The sequence below is a fragment of the Mastomys coucha genome, unplaced genomic scaffold (assembly GCF_008632895.1).
Source record: "Mastomys coucha isolate ucsf_1 unplaced genomic scaffold, UCSF_Mcou_1 pScaffold18, whole genome shotgun sequence".
NCBI lineage: Eukaryota > Metazoa > Chordata > Mammalia > Rodentia > Muridae > Mastomys > Mastomys coucha.
In genome coordinates, this window is record NW_022196900.1 from 24,803,454 (window position 1) to 24,821,012 (window position 17,559).

General features: G+C 43.1%; 1 long non-coding RNA gene across 1 annotated transcript; it reads right to left on the minus strand.

Annotated features, from left to right (window-relative positions):
- Positions 1–703: 703 nt before the first annotated feature.
- LOC116095348 lies at positions 704–10,412 on the minus strand. Its single transcript, XR_004120561.1, has 2 exons — positions 10,330–10,412; positions 704–1,086 (listed from the first exon to the last, which is right to left on the minus strand). It is a non-coding gene; the product is annotated as an uncharacterized LOC116095348 (long non-coding RNA).
- Positions 10,413–17,559: the final 7,147 nt, after the last annotated feature.

The following is a 17,559-nucleotide window of genomic DNA, read 5'->3' on the forward strand; positions in this document are numbered from 1 at the left end:
CCCATCAATCTCCTTTGTCTTCATGCTCCTCTTTTTCCTGCCCTCTCTTCCTCCTTTGTGGTCATCATAACTATCATGTCATCATCGTCATCACGTTCATCTCTTTCCTTATCCCTGCCATAATTCAGTTTCACAGAGCAGAGCATGAACTACATTCTGGGCTATTCTAAACACCATCTAAGAGGATCAACCTCAAGATTGTAGTTAACTCCTGTCAAGATTAGGGCTCAAACTTAAATCCACTTGACCTCAAAACAATGTTGGTGACTCATCTCTTTCCCAATGCTGTGGAGCATGAAGACCTGCTCAGATTACATGCATAGTGGCTGGAGCTTCCCTTCAGCACAGTGCCTGCTGAGTCTTCTATCAGCTCTATAAAAGTGAAAGTCATGTGTGCTTTGGGAGTATGAGCTAATTCTCTGCCTAGACCTGGTACATCACCCTACTCCTGTCCCCTACCCTATGAGAATCCTAACATTCTAGGCAGCTACAGGCTTGTCCTTCTGCCACCGAGGGAACAGCTCATTGTCAGCAATAGGCATGCTGGGAATGACATAATAGAATGTTTCTGTTTTCACTTTGTCAGTGAAGAAACTCCTTTCCTTCATAGTAATTTCTGGGCCTTCAGTAACTCCATCCCTCTACGCCTGTTAGAAACACTATAGATGCAAATATCTGGCTCATCAAAGATAGGAACTCTCAATACTACTTGGTTTTGATTTAATTGGAAAGTTAAATGAGGTTCATTATTGTCCATGGGGGTGTGGGCAAATGTATGATCACACACAGAAGAAAAACAGCTCTAGTTATGGAGTTGCATGTTTCCATGGGCCTCTGTGTCTTCAACGCTGTGGTTGTACATCCCATACAATGGGTCAGCATGACTCAGTCACTAAGCAACTCTGCCCTAGGGTCTGTGAATCAGTTTCAGGAAAGTCTTTTAGTTTTCCAGCGATTTAGGGTGTGGGTGACCCAGGATGCTTGTAGAGAGGAGAAGGGATAAGAGAGTGGTATTCTTCCAGGGGAGGCCACTGGGAATTCAGTACTTGGGACTTTGAAGACACCTGAGTCAGCTTTTCATACTTTCTGAAAAACAAACAATTATCATTATTGAGTACCTACTGTCTGACCCTTGAAAGTCTCCTGGAAAGTTTATACTTGGATTTATATTTTATATGGATCAATAATTATGTTATTCATATATACCATAACAGGATGGTGTTATTATTGGTTCCAATAGCCAGTTTTGTTTTATTTTCATTTTTAAAATAACATTTCTTCCCTAAACCTTTGATCTCTTCTCTCTATGATAACAATGTATATTTTTTAACCAATGTGCATGGTCCATGGATAAGGTTTATATTTACCTAGATTGTTAGATAATGGATTGATATATACTACATTTATTTTCTTACTCTTTCACTCAACTTCTTAAGTATTCTAACTGCTGCCTAGCCTGCCTCTGGGTGAAGCCACCTTACCCTACTCTTGTCTTCTCCTAGGGGTAGTCTGTGTATTATCTCTCACTCTCTGCCACTGGAGACAGGGATCAGTGAATTCCCTGTGAATGATCTCCATCTACCTTTCTCCATGGTTTAAAATGAGCCACTTTCCATGGACATGAAGGTTCAAGGTGCCCACAGGCATCGCTGCTAGTATCCTGCAGTTATTTGGTGCCTTTAACCGCATGCTCTCTCAGCTTGTTATTCATAAACCACCACAACCTGTTTTGCTAGCTGAATTCTTTTTTTTTTTTTTTTTTTTTTTGCATTAGATGAAAATGGAGCCCTGAGCTGAACTATTTGCAGGCAGCACACTCTAGCTAAAATTTAATTATTTTGAAAATTCAATTAAAATATGATTTAACAAAAGGTACTTATTTAAATGGTGCCTTCTATTATTAATAAGCAAGGCTGGTTTTTCCTTTTAAAGAAATGGCATTCCATATATAATAGAATCTAAAATGTCACTGATTACAAAAACATCATGATTACATAGCCCATTAAGAAAGATAAATAATTATACTTAATTAAGTCATCACACACCATTGATTGTAAGACGCATGCTGCTTTCAAAGATGTTAAGCTATGAAGGCATGTTTATCTTTGCCTGTTTCCTTCAACAAATATGAAGAAAAGAACTGATTTAATGGGGGGGAATAAGAAAGTGACAATTCATCTTTAAGTGAAATCAGCAGAATTGATGGAACTGGCTTCAACAGGACAGGAGAAGGAAACAGAGCAGTGGTGTGTGTGGTCCTTACATCAGCCTTGCATAGAAGTCCTGCTTATCATGTAAGCATAGCTTTGGACAAGAAGTAACTCACAGGCCAGGGAAGAATTTCCCATGTCTAGTCTTCAGAAGCCTACAGAGCTTGTGACTTGCTTCCAGGGTGGGCTAAGCCTCTAATCCTGAGCCCTTCACAGGGGCCATTTGCTTCCTCAGCAGCAGCTCTGCAGCTTTTCACACAGCAGCCGTGTAAAGTCAAATGATGATTGTACCTCTTGGCTTTGGGGACATTTGCTAAGGGACTGGGGAATGAAGACACTAGAGAATTAGTTATAGGAATAGTTGGATTTTCTTGTTAGGATTGCATCATTTTTATTTTTCTTGGCTTCTATTATAACTATGGGAATAGGGGTATTCCCATTTTATAGTTGAGAACTGACTGTGTTACCACACCTCCAAGATGACGATTAATTGGTAGAGCCAACAGAATCAGCTATGCAAGGCTCCTAGGGGCTCACAGAGACTGAAGCAGCAATCATGAAGCCTTCAAGGGTCTACACTGGGACCTCTGTATACATGCTGTAGTTGTTTAGGTTGGTGTTCTTGTGGGACTCCTAACAGTGGGACTGGGGATGTCTCTAGCTCTTTTACCTTCTCCTGGGACCCTTTTCCTTTTACTAGGTTGCATAGTCCGGCCCTGATATGAGGGTTTGTACCTAGCCTTATTGTATTTTATTATGTCATATTTGGCTGATATACTTAGGAGACCTGTTGCCTTTTGAAGGGAAATGGAGGCACAGTGGATCTGAAGAAGAAGGGAAGGCAGGATGGGAGGCTGGAAGGACAGGAGGGAAGGGAGGATGTAGTTGAGAAGTATGAAAAAAAATAAGGAAAAAAAACAATTGGTGGAGCTGTACATGGTCAAAAATATACTCTTTGTCTTTCTTTCAAAATTAACATTTCTTTATTTGTTTGTTTATGTATAGCTGAGAGGCATGGGTGGACCGTGGAGGTCAGATAAGAGCTTTTGCAGGTGCATTCTTTTCTTCTACCATGTGGATTTTGGGGAGTGAACTTGTGTCATCATTCTTGGGGACAATAACTTTACTTTCTGAGCCATGTCACAAGCTCCCAAGCTTTTATTTTGACATAGTTGTAGATTTGTATGCTTTTTTAGAAAGAATGCAAGTGATCTGGTGCTTTTCTAAATTTACAGCATTTTAACACGTTATGAAGCTATGAGGCCTGACACTGGAGGGGAGGACCTTGCCATAGTACTGTTTCCTGATGCTGCCTATGATCATCACACTCACTTCTTTCTCCCATAGTGTTTGGCAAATCTGTGAATTTGGCAAGCACTTACCCCCTTTCTGTAATTTTGCTATACACAGCATGTGTCCTTTTTTAATTCACTGCTTCTAACTCAGCTTAATTTCATAGGTATGCATACAGTGGTAATCTCTTACATTTACTCATTTATGTGACGTTCTATGATATCGGCACACCACCACATGCAACCATTTCTATATAAACATGTGAGTATTTCTGGTTTGAGGTTACTGTGGTTCACGTACACAGTCTTCCATAGACCCACAAGTTTAAGTTCTTGGTTCCCAACTGGAGGTACTGTTCAGAAAGTTGTGGATATTTTGATGCATGAGTGCATAGTGAGGTTGACTTTAAATCTTTCCCATCTGACAAGATGTGAGGGGTTCCCACTGTGTGCTCTAGACACTGCCATGTCTTCCCAATCATGATGGGCTGAAATCACAAGCCCAAACAAATGTCTCTTCCCCTAAGTTGCTTCTGTCAGGGTTCCTGGTCACAGCGATGAGAAAAACAAGTCATACCTTGGTTACTGGGAAGAATGCTTCTCTGAACAATGGCAGAAAGGTTCCTGTGTGACCAGAAGAATGGAGTTCTCAGGGACGAGTACAGAAGAGAAGAATTGCTGCATCTGATGGCAGTTGTACATTTTGATTTTTAAAAAATATTCTGATAAACCATTCTGCAGGGTAGCTGCACCATTTTCCATCTATGCCAGCAATATGCAAATATGATCCTGCTTTTCTGAGTCCTACCCCCATGTGCCTTTCTTTTTCATTAACTTTTACTTTAGCTGTTTTGATTGATGTGTAATTATACTTTACTGCTGATAAGCTTGAATTTCCTATGGCTAATGATGTTGAACACATTTTCATGTGCTTAGAGTCATTGGTATATCTTCTTTGGTGAAAAATGATTTTTTCCTGGACTCCCTTCTACTTCAAGTGTTTTAAAATAATGTTATAATTTCAAATTAAAGTCTTCATTGAGGTCATCTTAGGCTCACATAAAGTTATAAGAAATAATTGATATTAACCAAAAGATGGATAATACAAGTGGATAAGGAGTATTTGGATATTTCTCCCACAAAATAAGAAAAAAAATGAGCCATAAGCATAAGAAAAGATGCTTAAATTCATTAGCTATGTAGGAACTGCACATTAAAATCACTTGGCATTCACTCAAATGGTTACAATAAAAGGCAGATAAAATTAACTATTGATGACAATGTGAAGAAATAAAAATAAACTACTGTTGTGATGTAAAACAGTGAAGATATTTGGAAAACGTAATGGCATTTATCAAGGGTTAAACAGTTATTATCAAGAACTCAGAAGTTCTACTCCCAAGAACTTCTCTGTTTGTCTTTGTCTCTTTGTCTGTCTGTCTCTGTCTCTCTCTAATACACACGCGCACGCATGCACACACACACACACACACACACACACACACACACACACAGAGAGAGACAGACACACAGACACATGCTGTTCATGACTATCCATAGTGGTAATTTAGCTATACCCCAAAGAGAAAATTATGAGTACCCACCAAATAATAAATGAATAAAATATGGGTTATTTGTACAATAAGCAACTGCATAGTAATGTACGGAAATGAAGTGTTTGATGTACTCTATCATGGCTATCAGGTAAAAGAAGCCAGCCATAAAGGACTATGCATTTGATAATCCCACTTGTATGATTGTATGAAATCTCCCACATGGGTATATGTGTAAACACAGAAAATTTGCTTAATAGTTGTCCAAGGGCTGAGAAGACTAGGCTGTAATGGCTAAGGGGCATGAGATTTTTAGGGGCTGATGTTGGTATGTGGATGGTGATGGGCACATGGCTCACTGAATATGGTAATAGCCATTGGATTGTATGATATGTGAATAACTCATCAATAAACTGTTTTAACAGAATAGAACTGACAAGGTGAATGGAGCACCCTTTGCCTAGTCTCTTACGTGGTGCTGTTTTACCAGCAGTTTCACTGAGGCCAGGATGCTGAAATGGATGCTATGCATTACTTAGATTTACCTGATTTTGTCCTCCCTCTCCTATAATTTTTTCATGCGGCATTTTCATGGCCAAAACACTGAAGAGCTCACCGTGTGTTTTAAGGGTCTGTGGCCACTTGATTTTCTGTAAAATACACCAGACAGCTTTCCTCTTCCTCCTGTCTCTCGATCAGAGGCAAGCTCCCTCTCTCCTCCGCGACTGTCCTCTTTCTTGTTGTCAAAGGGCACACGTCGTGGAGAAACAAGTCTCCCTGGCCCACCGAGTAAGAGAAGAAGTGATGGAGTTGTTGGTACAGCTCATCCAAGCTTTAGAACTACCCACCCTTCTGAAGAGTGAGACATTCTTCACCAAAGGCGGGGGCAAGAATCCTGAGTTTCCACACTCCCATTTCTCCTTTCCCCAATTTCAAAAGCAATTTCTAGAACAGTTGTCAGCATTTTTTTTTTGAGTTGGTATTTATTGTGTTGCCATTAGCGAAGGCTCTCGGGAGAGGACTGGCAATGATTCATCTGTGCGCATCCCTGTTTTCATCGACTTGAGTCGGTGTGAGGGGACAGCCCCACGTAGCCTTCCACATCATCGTCACTTTGGTTTCTCTCAAAATATTTGCTCAGAAAAAGCCCAGTGTTTGGCTTCTGTTCACTTTGGGCTTCCAGGGGAATTTCCCCATCCTCCTCAGAGTCCAAGGGTAAAAGTTGCTTTATGGTTCGTTCACTCCTTACACAGCAGAGCAGAAAGTGAGGCTGGCTCCAGAAAGACCCTTATTGGATCAAAGACAAACTTAAGTGGAATCCCTACACTTAGGACACCAGATGGAAGAAGAAGAAGAGATGGTTGTTATTTTGTATTTTATTGTGCCCTCTATGAACCCAAACACCGGTTCTGTCCTAGGGCACTGCATGTTAATTCCAAACTCACCTTTACTTAGTTCTTAAACCTCACCTGAGATTTTTGCGTTTGAAATGTATCTTGTACATATAGATTCCATATGATCCTAACTATGGCTACCAAACTTTCACTTTATCACCCCTACTGAAAACAACACCCAGCACCATACTTGTAGTTACAATTAAATTTGACATTCTGGTTGTTGCGTGGTAAAATCTCCAAGTGCTAATAATTCTGCCAGTGATTAACTCAGCATTCAGTACGCCATCAGGCAGCCCTTTACATCCATAGTTCGCTAAGTTCTCTTGATTCATATAACTCAGGATTTGAGAAGACTGTCTGAGATCACAAACATAACCGTGGTACCAATTTATGGTAAATGTATACATCTCCCCCTCAGTCATGGTTTCTCAAAGGTCTATCTTCTTCAAGTTCACTATCTCAAGTTGAGGCACTTGACCTCTGTCATAGTTTCTGTGATAAAAAGCCCAGACAAAAGCAATAAAGTAGAAAGAGGGATTTTTGCTTGTTTGTCTCTTTGTATGTTGTTTCGGCTCGCCATTCAAGGTTCATTGTGATGGAGACATCAAGGCAACAGAAGCTTGAGGCAGCTGGTCACCCACATCCACAATCAGAAAACAGAGAGGGACAAAGCATGTTAGTGCTTTGCTTCCACTTCATTTTATATTGTCCAGCATCTGCTGCCCACAACTAAGATGGTTTTTCCCATCTCACTTAATATAACTAAGGTAATCATCTACAGGCATGCTCAGGGTTCTGTGTTTAAGAAAATTCAAGACTTATCAAATTAGCAATTACCACTAACCATGAAACTCTCCTTAGGAAGATGAAAGCTTTGAAAACTGGATCGTATAGAGTATGCCTGCTAATGGTGCTAATACTTTTACCTTCCACTTATCATGTTGAGAGCTTGGGCACAAACCTCTGTACAAACACGTGAAACTGGCTTAAATTGTATTAGTAGGGGTTCTCCAGAGACCCAGAACCATCAGTCGTTAATTGAAATATGGGCTGGGGAGAGGGCTGAGTGGATAAAGGGCCCACCTTACAACATGAGGTCCCAAATTCTGTTCCCTCTCACCCATATAAAAGTTGAGAATGATAATATTTGTCTTTAACCCTCAGTGATGAGGCAGAGGCAAAAGAATGCCCCAGAGTTTGTTGGGGAGTCAATGTAAGCAGTTAGTGAGCCCCTGGCTGAGTGAGATATCCTATCTCAATTTGAAAAGTGGGAAAGGAAGATTCCTATGTTGATATCTGGCCTCACGTGCACACACAAACACACACACACACACACATACACACACACTAAATAAAGATAGATAGATAGATAGATAGATAGATAGATAGATAGATAGACAGACCTTAGAGAGAGAGTAAGGAGGCTGCCCAGCTCTGAATCTGTAGAATAAGCTAGTAGACTAAAGGACCTTCAAAGTTTTACTAGAGCACTTCAAGCATAAAATCTGCCTGATGGCAGAATTCCTTCTGTTGTGGAAAGGATCAATTCCTTCTCCTTAGTGCATTGAACTCTCATGAGGCCATCCACTCTGTGATGACTAGTATGTTTTATCCAGTTAACAGGCTTACATATTTAACCCATGCTGAAGATGTATATCTTCAAATCAATATCCAAACAGGTTTAGCTAACTACCTTTGGATACCATGATCTATCCAAGTTGATCCATAATATGAACCATCCAACCAGCATAGTGGTTTTCAGAAAGGGGACAGCAATGCTGAACAGGAAGGACAGAAAATTGTACCATTCCCCCCTTAGATTCCTCAATGTCTAGGCATTTGACTAAGAAAGGGAGCTTTAGATAAACAGAGGAGGTACTCAGAATAGGTGGTGGCTCAGTACAAGATGCTTCACAAACATCAGCAGCGCTTCCAAGCCAAGATCGCAATCAATAGCCAGGAGGTTCATCAGTCTCAGAGTGCTTTCTCAACCCTGTTCACTGGGGCTGGGGCTAGGAGCTGGGGGTGAGGCATGAGTGTGGCCTGAATGGCTTTGTAGTCTGCAAAGACTCCAGGTTCTCAGTCACACCTCCAATGAGTCTAGAGCAGTGGGATAGAGTAACCGATGCCACTGAGGGGAAGGGGTTAGGGGTGGATACATAGAATCAGAGTTTTAGTTTGGTTTTCATCATCTTCTTCGTCCTCCTTTTCCTCCTCCTCATTATCAATTATATAGAATTCTTTTTGTCATTTAGTTCAGATAGTGCTGAGTTGTTGAGACAAACAGTGGAGCCATCAGAGGTCAAGTGGGATCGCATTTGTGAAGTTCCCTCCCCCCACCCCCCCCCGTAAGTACGTGGTGAAGCCGCCAGTTTGAAACCTGAGTCTCCATGGTTTCACAACATATAACAAACATTGGCGCTGCCTCGCAGACCTTGTTAGCCCACTCACCCGTTACCTCGCGGACCTTGTTAGCCCACTCACCCGTTACCTCGCGGACCTTGTTAGCCCACTCACCCGTTACCTCGCGGACCTTGTTAGCCCACTCACCCATGGTCTCCTTATCCCTTCCATTCAGGTTTGTCCTACCCTTCAACTGGTTGAGAAAGTCTTCCCTGGTTAACCTAGGCTAATAAATCAAAGGCATCTTCCATCAATTCTTGGGTGAAGCCAGTGCTGTACTCCCATCTCTTTAAGTGTGGGGATGCTACAAAGCAGAAGAAAGTACGAACAGTGGTGCCACAAGTCTCACCACCATTTAGACCAACAGGGGTTGGTCCTGTTCCCTATTAGCCTCTGTCAGCCTCAGCCGAACACTGTACATAACATCCCTTTTCTCATTGTCCAAACCTTCTGGATCTATTTTTCTTTCTTCTTCTCTCAGATATTGCAGGTTCATGGACCTTACTTAGAGTTTTCTGGTCCACAGAAAAATCTCTTTTATGTGTTCAAAGGCATAATATATCCATGTAAAACACAAGTAATTAAAGTTGTGATATCTAACTGTACACATATCTGATTACTGAATGTCCCCCTTGGTCTTAGCTCTGAGATGTCACATGAATAACATTATATAGTCAAATGCAATATTTCATTTATTCTCTTATAGATCTTTTTTCTATTTTTTAAAAATGTGTTCGGAAGTGCAGGGGGCATCCTTGTGCTTGTCTTCATAGACAGCTGTGTGTATCTCTCCATGCTGCTAGTATGGAAGAGCTGAGCTGCCTTCTCATTGGTCTGGGGAGGTTATCACACTAGGGAATCAGTAACTTGTGTATATTCTGGTCTCTAAACCTAGATACTAGTTCCTGGAGGTTAAAGGCTGCATTTTATTCATCTCTGTATAGTCGGTGTCTGGCACATGATGCTGTGATAAATGAATAAATGAGACATCGATGTCTCTCACCTTGATTTTCCCGGCTAGCTTCATCCTTCAGTCTAACATGATAAGAATCAAGGGAATCCCCTGCGTAACTTTGCGACTCTGCCTTGTGTGTCATATGCTTGTTACAGCTTCTCTGTCACTTACTGCACGTTTGTCTTACAAGGGCTATCACTGAGTCCTTCCATTACACAGCCAGATGTCACTTGAAAACAGGTGTATTCAAATCCTGAGCCCAGAGCCCCATCCTGTTTGTGGACACACACCCATTCATAAAACATAGTCTAGTGCCCGAATTCATGATCCTGAGTGGGAACAGAGCAGTCTGTGAGACTCCCATCTTCCAGTGTTGCAACACTGAGGACCAGGTTTTGCTAGCACTCAGTCAGTGCCTTCTGACCCACAGAACTGGGCTGACTTTTGCCTAAATGACAACAGCTCCAGCGCTCACCCCTTCAGCAAGCTGTTCTCCCCATCTGAATCTGGGGAAATCACCTTTGTTGATGATCCCACAGCTTCAGTGGCTTGACGCACATCCTCTGCCTTGTACTCTGTGCCTACCTGTCAGAGTTCTAAAACAGTAACAGGGATGCTTTGACTCTTAAGTTTGGAACGGAGGGAATGTTCTCAGAATGATGTCATATAAGAGAAAACCATGGTAAAAGTCAGTATCAGGTCTCCCGTTAAACACTGGGTTTTCTGATAGGGTCAATTTCTTTAATAGAGAAGAAAAGTGGGTTATGTCTATCCTGTTGTCCTTTGACCTTGGGAGTAAGGAAGGAACACATTAGGCAAAGACTGGGGATTGGAAGCATACAGAAAGCTTATGCTGATGATTAAGTGTAGCTTAGAAAGTGCCAGATAGAAGCTTTAAATGATGCTGAATTTTCTTGATCAGAAGAGAAAGCTGACTGAATATGGAAGGACTGTACTGCACCCGGTGATGTGGTGCCTTGACACTATGGACCCTGCTCCTTCATGTCACAGCCCAGGACTGCTGCTGGGTTCTATTTCTGCCTTGTGTAGTTGGTCAGAGAGACAAGCTTCCTTCCTCCCTTCCTCCCCTTCCTCCACAAATTCAGTCCTTCAGGAAGAACAGGGGCCCGAGGTGAGTCCAGATGGATCAAGATGGTAGCAGAGTCCCACTGAAGTGGGTATTTCTGTCTGTGTTTCCAGTGACCAATATTTCCACCACTTGGCCCAGGCTCTCAACATCCCTGGTCCTCAGTGTTGCAACACTGGAAGATGGGAGTCTCACAGACTGTTCTGTTCCCACTCAGGATCATGAATTCGGGCACTAGACTATGTTTTATGAATGGGTGTGTGTCCACAAACAGGAGAATAGTAAAATTCTATTGTATATTACTGGAAGCTGAGCACCCAGCCTCCTCTTGTGAACGTGGGTGACAGATTTAAAAAAAAACTGAGAAATATTCCTTGTGAACATAGGGACAACTGTAAAGTGGCTGATCAGCAGTCACCTGGTGGGAGACTCTCTTCTACAGCGAAGGCACTCACATTCATGTTGGAGCTTAACACCTAAAATCAGCTCCTGTCTCTACCAGGCCCTCCTCTCTGTTACCATCATGCTTACAAATTCAGTCAATCCTTGACCTTAAATTGGGGCCACAACCTTCAGATCCTGCCAGGTCATTGATGATCAAGAGGATGACACTTGGAATCCAGTAACTCTTGGTTCTAACACTTCCCGGCCTCAGCTTTTCCATCCATAAAATGGGGAGAATAACGCATACGGCTGTTTTGAGGTCTACATGAGCTCATTGTGAAAACTGCTTAGTATGCTGACTGTAAGCAGGCAGCACTCAGGAAAGCTGCGGTTATTCTCATAGCAATCCAATGCACTAGAGTTCTGGGCACTTGCATAACAATTGAATTAGGCCTTCATCTTGGGGCTTTCCTACTGACCCTATTTGTTTGAATAGCCTTCAGCTCAGTATCTTATCCCTGCTGGTCCCAATTCTTTGCCCTGAACCTCTCTGAGGTCTAAACTCCATCTAGCCCCGGTGGTACTGACAAATTCTGTTTCTTCCTCCTCCTCTTCCTTCCTTCTTGCCACCATTCTACCTAAAGTCCTGTCTGCTGAGTCCATGGAAGATTCTTCCATGGCGACCACCCAAACTCTGTGGTCTGAAGTCTGAAGCTTTTCCATGGGCTGTTTACTGTTTAGCCCTTAATGGCCTCTCTGATTTGATCTTGTGTCTCATATGTTCCGACCACAACGTGCTTCCTTCTGAGCTCATTAGGCTTTAGGGCAGAGCCTGAGACCAGGGCATGGGAGATGGTCCCAAGATCAGGGTGCGGGAGTAGGTTGAACGAGACAGGGAAGGAAAACAGGCTGATGTGGGTTACACAATCAATTGCTTCCTGTTCTGGGTAGCCTTGACTTTGTCTCCCCAAGGGCAGATTTATAATGCCTCCCAATTGTCTTGCTACAGGACAGAAACTGGTGACACTCCTCACTCTTCCTCTCCTGAACTGGATTAGAGTCCTCATTTTTTTACACTTTGAAATGACTCTGGCTTAGATCTCAATGGACTCCTAGGCTCTTGAGAAAGCTCTAAGGCAGAGAAGTGGAGAGACGCTTGGAGGGAGAGCACATACATATGTGATGCGGGACAAACAGGAAAATGTGTCCTCTGATGTTACCTTGTTACCAAGCTGTTCCCCACTCCGGGCCTCTTGCAAGAACTGTGCCTTCAATCACACATGCTTAGATTCAAATGTCCCAGTTTTAGAGATAGCCCCCTCTTGCCATTCTGTCTGAAGGAGGAGGCCACTGTGGTTCCTCTATCCAATGCTAGTTTTTCCCCATCACCCTTTTGTAGTATCTGAGTCAGAGTGGTTTAAAACTTACCAGCTCACAGTATGTCAAGGTCATGGCAGAGGTTCAAGCAAGACTGATGCCAGACTTGGCTTGGGTAATTATATAGAGAGGTCAGGTTCCAGGACAAGAAGTGGGCATAATAAGGCATGATATGGCTCAGATGATTATTACGTGTGGGGTGGAGGACATCAAGAGGTGAGGGCAAGAGATTCTACAGAGTGAAACATAGAGAGCAGAAAGACCAACTAGCAGAGATTCAGAGGGATGCAGCAATTGGTGGTCACTCAGAGACAGGAAAGACCCAGGCTTACATGCACAGGTGGAGGTGGCCTGGCATGGAGGATTTTTGAGTAGACTGATGGTGGCTCTCCTTCTTTACTGCAGCCAGGTGCATGATGTCAGTACACGCTGGAGAAAGCAAGTACTTCCTTAATCATGCCCTAATGCAGATTCCTGGCTGTGTGGCTGTCGTCTGTTCTCCAAACCTAAACATAATGGGAATTCAAGAAAGAGAAATAGGGCTCTTTGAGTGTCATCTCTATAGCCTCTGTAGACACATGTATGCAACCTGAACTTGTCTTTGTGTTCTGGAGAGCCTGGAATGAAGAGCCATGTGAAAACATCTACCAGTACAACAGACTCTCTAGGGTACAGGTAGACAGCCATGCCTGTACAGTATGACCAGCATCTCTGAACACAGTGCCTCATGTTTCTGGAGCTGAGGATACAGGTTCCACTTGATAGGGACCTCATGATCTTGTCTCAGTTCTCTGCTCTGCAGGGAAGCGTCTCATCTCCAGGGTGCTGTGTTCACCCTGCAGTCAGAGAAATCATTAGGGCATCTGTCTTTTTGCCTTAAGGATTTTTTTTTCTCCTCCAAATAGACTTATAACAAGAAGTAACCCCCTGGTTTCCATCACCACTGCATTTAGAGTCTGTAACCCCTCCTGGTAGAGGAGGTGTTAGTGGTCATAGGAAAGGGGTCTGGCCCTCTTGTCATCTCAGACTGTTAATCATGTTCATAGCCATTGCCACTACTTAGCTAGTAAGGTTCTAAGTCAGCGTCTTTCATTTTTATTCTGATTGCACAAAGCAGGCGGCTGCCTCAGTAACACTAGCCTAACCTGTCTCAGGGTCCAGGTCTGTGGAGCAGAGACTATAAGGGGGTGGTGAAGGCTAAGTGAGCTTTGATATGGACAGCAGCTGTAACGGGAACTGCTGTCAGGCAGGGGTTGTTTTATTTTTAGCTCCATCTCTCATGTCAGGGTAGAGAATGTAAACAAGAAACACCAAAGAGCTTTTACAAAATGAGAATCTGTACAGTTTCACATCTTAAATATTCTTCTGTCTTTGTGGAAGAATTTGTAGTGGCTTACGGATAAAACAGAGAGCAAATTACATCATTGGCGTGAAAAGGAGAAGAGGGACTGGTGGAAGGAACTAGAACAAACAGACCACAGCACAGACCTGAGCCCTGATGACTGAAAGGCAAAGCCAATGACTCCGTCCTTGTTTCCTTGTAGCAAAGGAACCTGGGAACTGTCGACGGATAGACAGTCCACATCCTGGAAAGCATTGAAATGCGTATTGATCTGCAGGTGGGAACTGGATGCTGTAGGAATATCTCTTGTGACTCCCTTAAGGACGTATGACTTTGAGTTTAGTTTTTCACAATCAGCGTTCTTATGACTAGCCATTAGAGGTAGAGACTCTTATGTGATTCTCTGAAGGTTCTGGGCCTTTGCTTCATGACTAGAATACCAAACCAGAAGTCATAATGGAAGTGAAATATAATTTTTGGCTGCTTCTCACACTCGACTGGGTATATTTAGAGTTAATATTTGTTTTTCTTTGCCTGCTTCCTGCTTTTCTGTAAAGCAGCTAAAAGGCCTGCGGCACTTGACCTGGCCCGTTCAGGCTTCCATTTAAATTAACGGAAAGCACTCACATTAGCTCCACCTATTGACCAGCCAGTCAAATGGGTATTGATCGTTTAGTCTGTGTGAAGGATGGTTGTGGGGAGTATAGCCAAGATACTGTTTGTCATTGACTACAGTGCAAACTCCATGGAAAAGAACACCTGGGACATTGTAGGTACAGTGCTGCATTTATTGTAGTCACATGAGATAGTTATCATTTCCGTTTTATAAAAGAAAACATTTGAGACCCCAAATTCTAGTTCCGCCGTTCCAAGATTTGAAACAGACAGAAGGTCCATTCACTTATGAGTACTGCCACTTTCCTCACCAGTGATGGTGGCCACAAAGACACTAAGACAGAATTCCTGCTTCCAACACATTCCTTGTCTGGCAGATGAGGCGGTTTCCTGATGCCACGGTCAGGGGTCCTACTTTGCCCAGACTCTGGTCTTAGCGTTGAAAGCATCTGTTATAAGATGCACATCAATCTACTCAGGTCCCGCTTGAATACTCCGTGGATTACTTGGGGGAAGAACAAAAGGATTATGTAGTGTCTGAGGCAGGGAAGAGAGGGATAAGATCTCTTTATGGTAAAGATCTCCTTCATAGGCACAAGCCTCTGACTTCGTTCCAAGTTTCTTGCAGCTTCCTAGGTGAGGTGTGAGGTTTGAAAAGGCTCATGTAACAGAGAAATTTGCCCAAGAATAATTTCTTGTAAAAGTGATTCCAACCCAGGAGACAGACACATTCGTCATGTCTGGGGCTGACTGGCTTTTTTTTTTTTTTTTTTTTTTTTTTTTGTACTTTCAGTAAGAAGCATATTTCTGGGAACATGGATTAAATCCAGAGGTGTTAGGGTTTATCACTTTTTAAGGGTGGCTCCTGTGGATGTGGTCTCTGGGGCAAGTGCTCTTTCAGACTTCCTTTGTTCTCCAAAGAAGAGCACTTGCATCTCCCAGTGTCTCAAATCTTCGTGTTTGTCTCTCAGTCCATTGCACTTGGGCTGCAGGCTGGAAACTGAAAACCCAGAGAGGAAACCTCTTCGACACCTTGTAAGCAAAAAGGTGCCAAGTCAGAGGCCTAGAAGGGGTATACTGTAGGTCCGGGGATGAGGGCAGATCGCAGTTTACCTGCTCTGCTCCCTAAGTCACCCTCAGTACCTAAGGCCCTTGCAGTACCAGGTCTAAGGCATGCTGCTGCTATGAGAATCTCTTTCTTGGATGACTCCTGTCTTTCTACGTCTTCCTCACTTAGCGTAGTCTGTTTTCTTGTGAAATCCATGAATAGATTCTGTTTCTCCCTATTACTTAGCAAATAAGTCTGCTCTGTTAATGACAGAGGTTGTTTTAAAACAAACATCACATCTTTGTCCTTTATCAATGATCTATTTCTCAAAAGGTAGTTTCTAGTCTCCCCACTCTCCTGGAGGTCTACACATACCTTATTCTAAGGATGGCAAATATAAGACCTCATCTGTCAACCAAGTGAAACCTCTTTTCCACAAGGCCTGATGTGACCTCTGAATTCTTCCAAGTATCCTTTGAGCAGTTGTTATAAATTGATTTATTAATGAGGAGTTTGTAATGGAATGCCTGGTACATCTAATGGTAGACACAGCGTTGTGGATTCTCTACCAGAATGGAGTGTTGCAATGGTGGGTATGGATATTTGAGACCGGATAATGGAGAAGTGACGATGACGCGGTGCTTGTCTCCATCAAAGCACAGCAATGGACATACTCAAGAGTCTTCAGTCTGCTCTGAGGTCTCATCAGTCACACTGAGTAGAAGGTGCCTAATATACTTCCCTTGGGCTTTTGGATTGATGCTTCTGTCCACACCTGGATCTCTTGCACATCTGAAAGGCACCCAGTGGAACATGGTCCTCAGCCTCTTTGAAGTTGGCTCTACTCTCTCTCTTTCTGACTTTCAGGCTCTTTTCATACACTGAGGGCCTTTTCTTCTCCTGTGCTAGCTACTTATCAAGCCCTTAGTGAGAAAATCTGCAGAGCAAAGAGGAATGCCTCTGGGGACAACCAAGACCTCTGCTGGTCTTTTTGAGCAACTCCTGAGCACACAAGAGAGAGAGCACATGCCTGGGAAACTCCCCTCTCCCTCATGCTGTTAAGGACCTTCAGCATCAGTGATGTTTTGAGAGGTCAATGAATGTGCTTTCTCTCCCTCTGACTCTTGAGAAATGTTCCTTCCCGGCTCTGAATCTGGGAGGGTGCGCCTGAGGGACCATGTGGATGCAGAGTCCTGGGAGAAGTACCTTTACTTTGGTTAGGCATATAATGTACTCTGTCTTTAAAAACACTGAAATTCATAGTATTTGCCCCCCCCCCCAGCTCACTCCCAGTGTTCTGGTAAGTCCACTGGAGGACCATCTAGTACTCTGCAGGAAAGGCCATTTCTACATGCTCTCATAGAGCATTCTCTGACTGTTTTTCTAAACCACACTCTTCCGTTCTCTCTTGTGAAGCTCATGACAAGGGCAGGCATGATCTGAATTCAGATCCGTGCTTATTATAGGTGGCATCAAGATCACTTTCTGTTTGGTTCAGCTGTACAATGATGAACAGGAGATACTGGATACAGTCAATACTCTGTTAGGAACCCTGATCGTTCCTAATATTGATGATTGATGCTGTTGGGGTTTGTGCAAGTGGAGCACAAGCTCCATTAGCAAGTGGAGCTAATGGCACTGCTGAGCCCTCCTCCCTGGTCTGCTCATGTGTTCAGTGAACAAATAAGTAACGGCTAGGAAATAACTAAATGCTAGGATGGCTTTGTTCTTGGTGCTGGAGACAAGGTAATGGAAACATGGTCAGAAACTGATTTCCAGAGACAATACACACAAACAAGCAAAAGGGCATGCTGTGGAAGAAAAGGAGTGTTGGGGATGGTGTGTGTGTGTGTGTGTGTGTGTGTGTGTGTGTGTGAGAGAGAGAGAGAGAGAGAG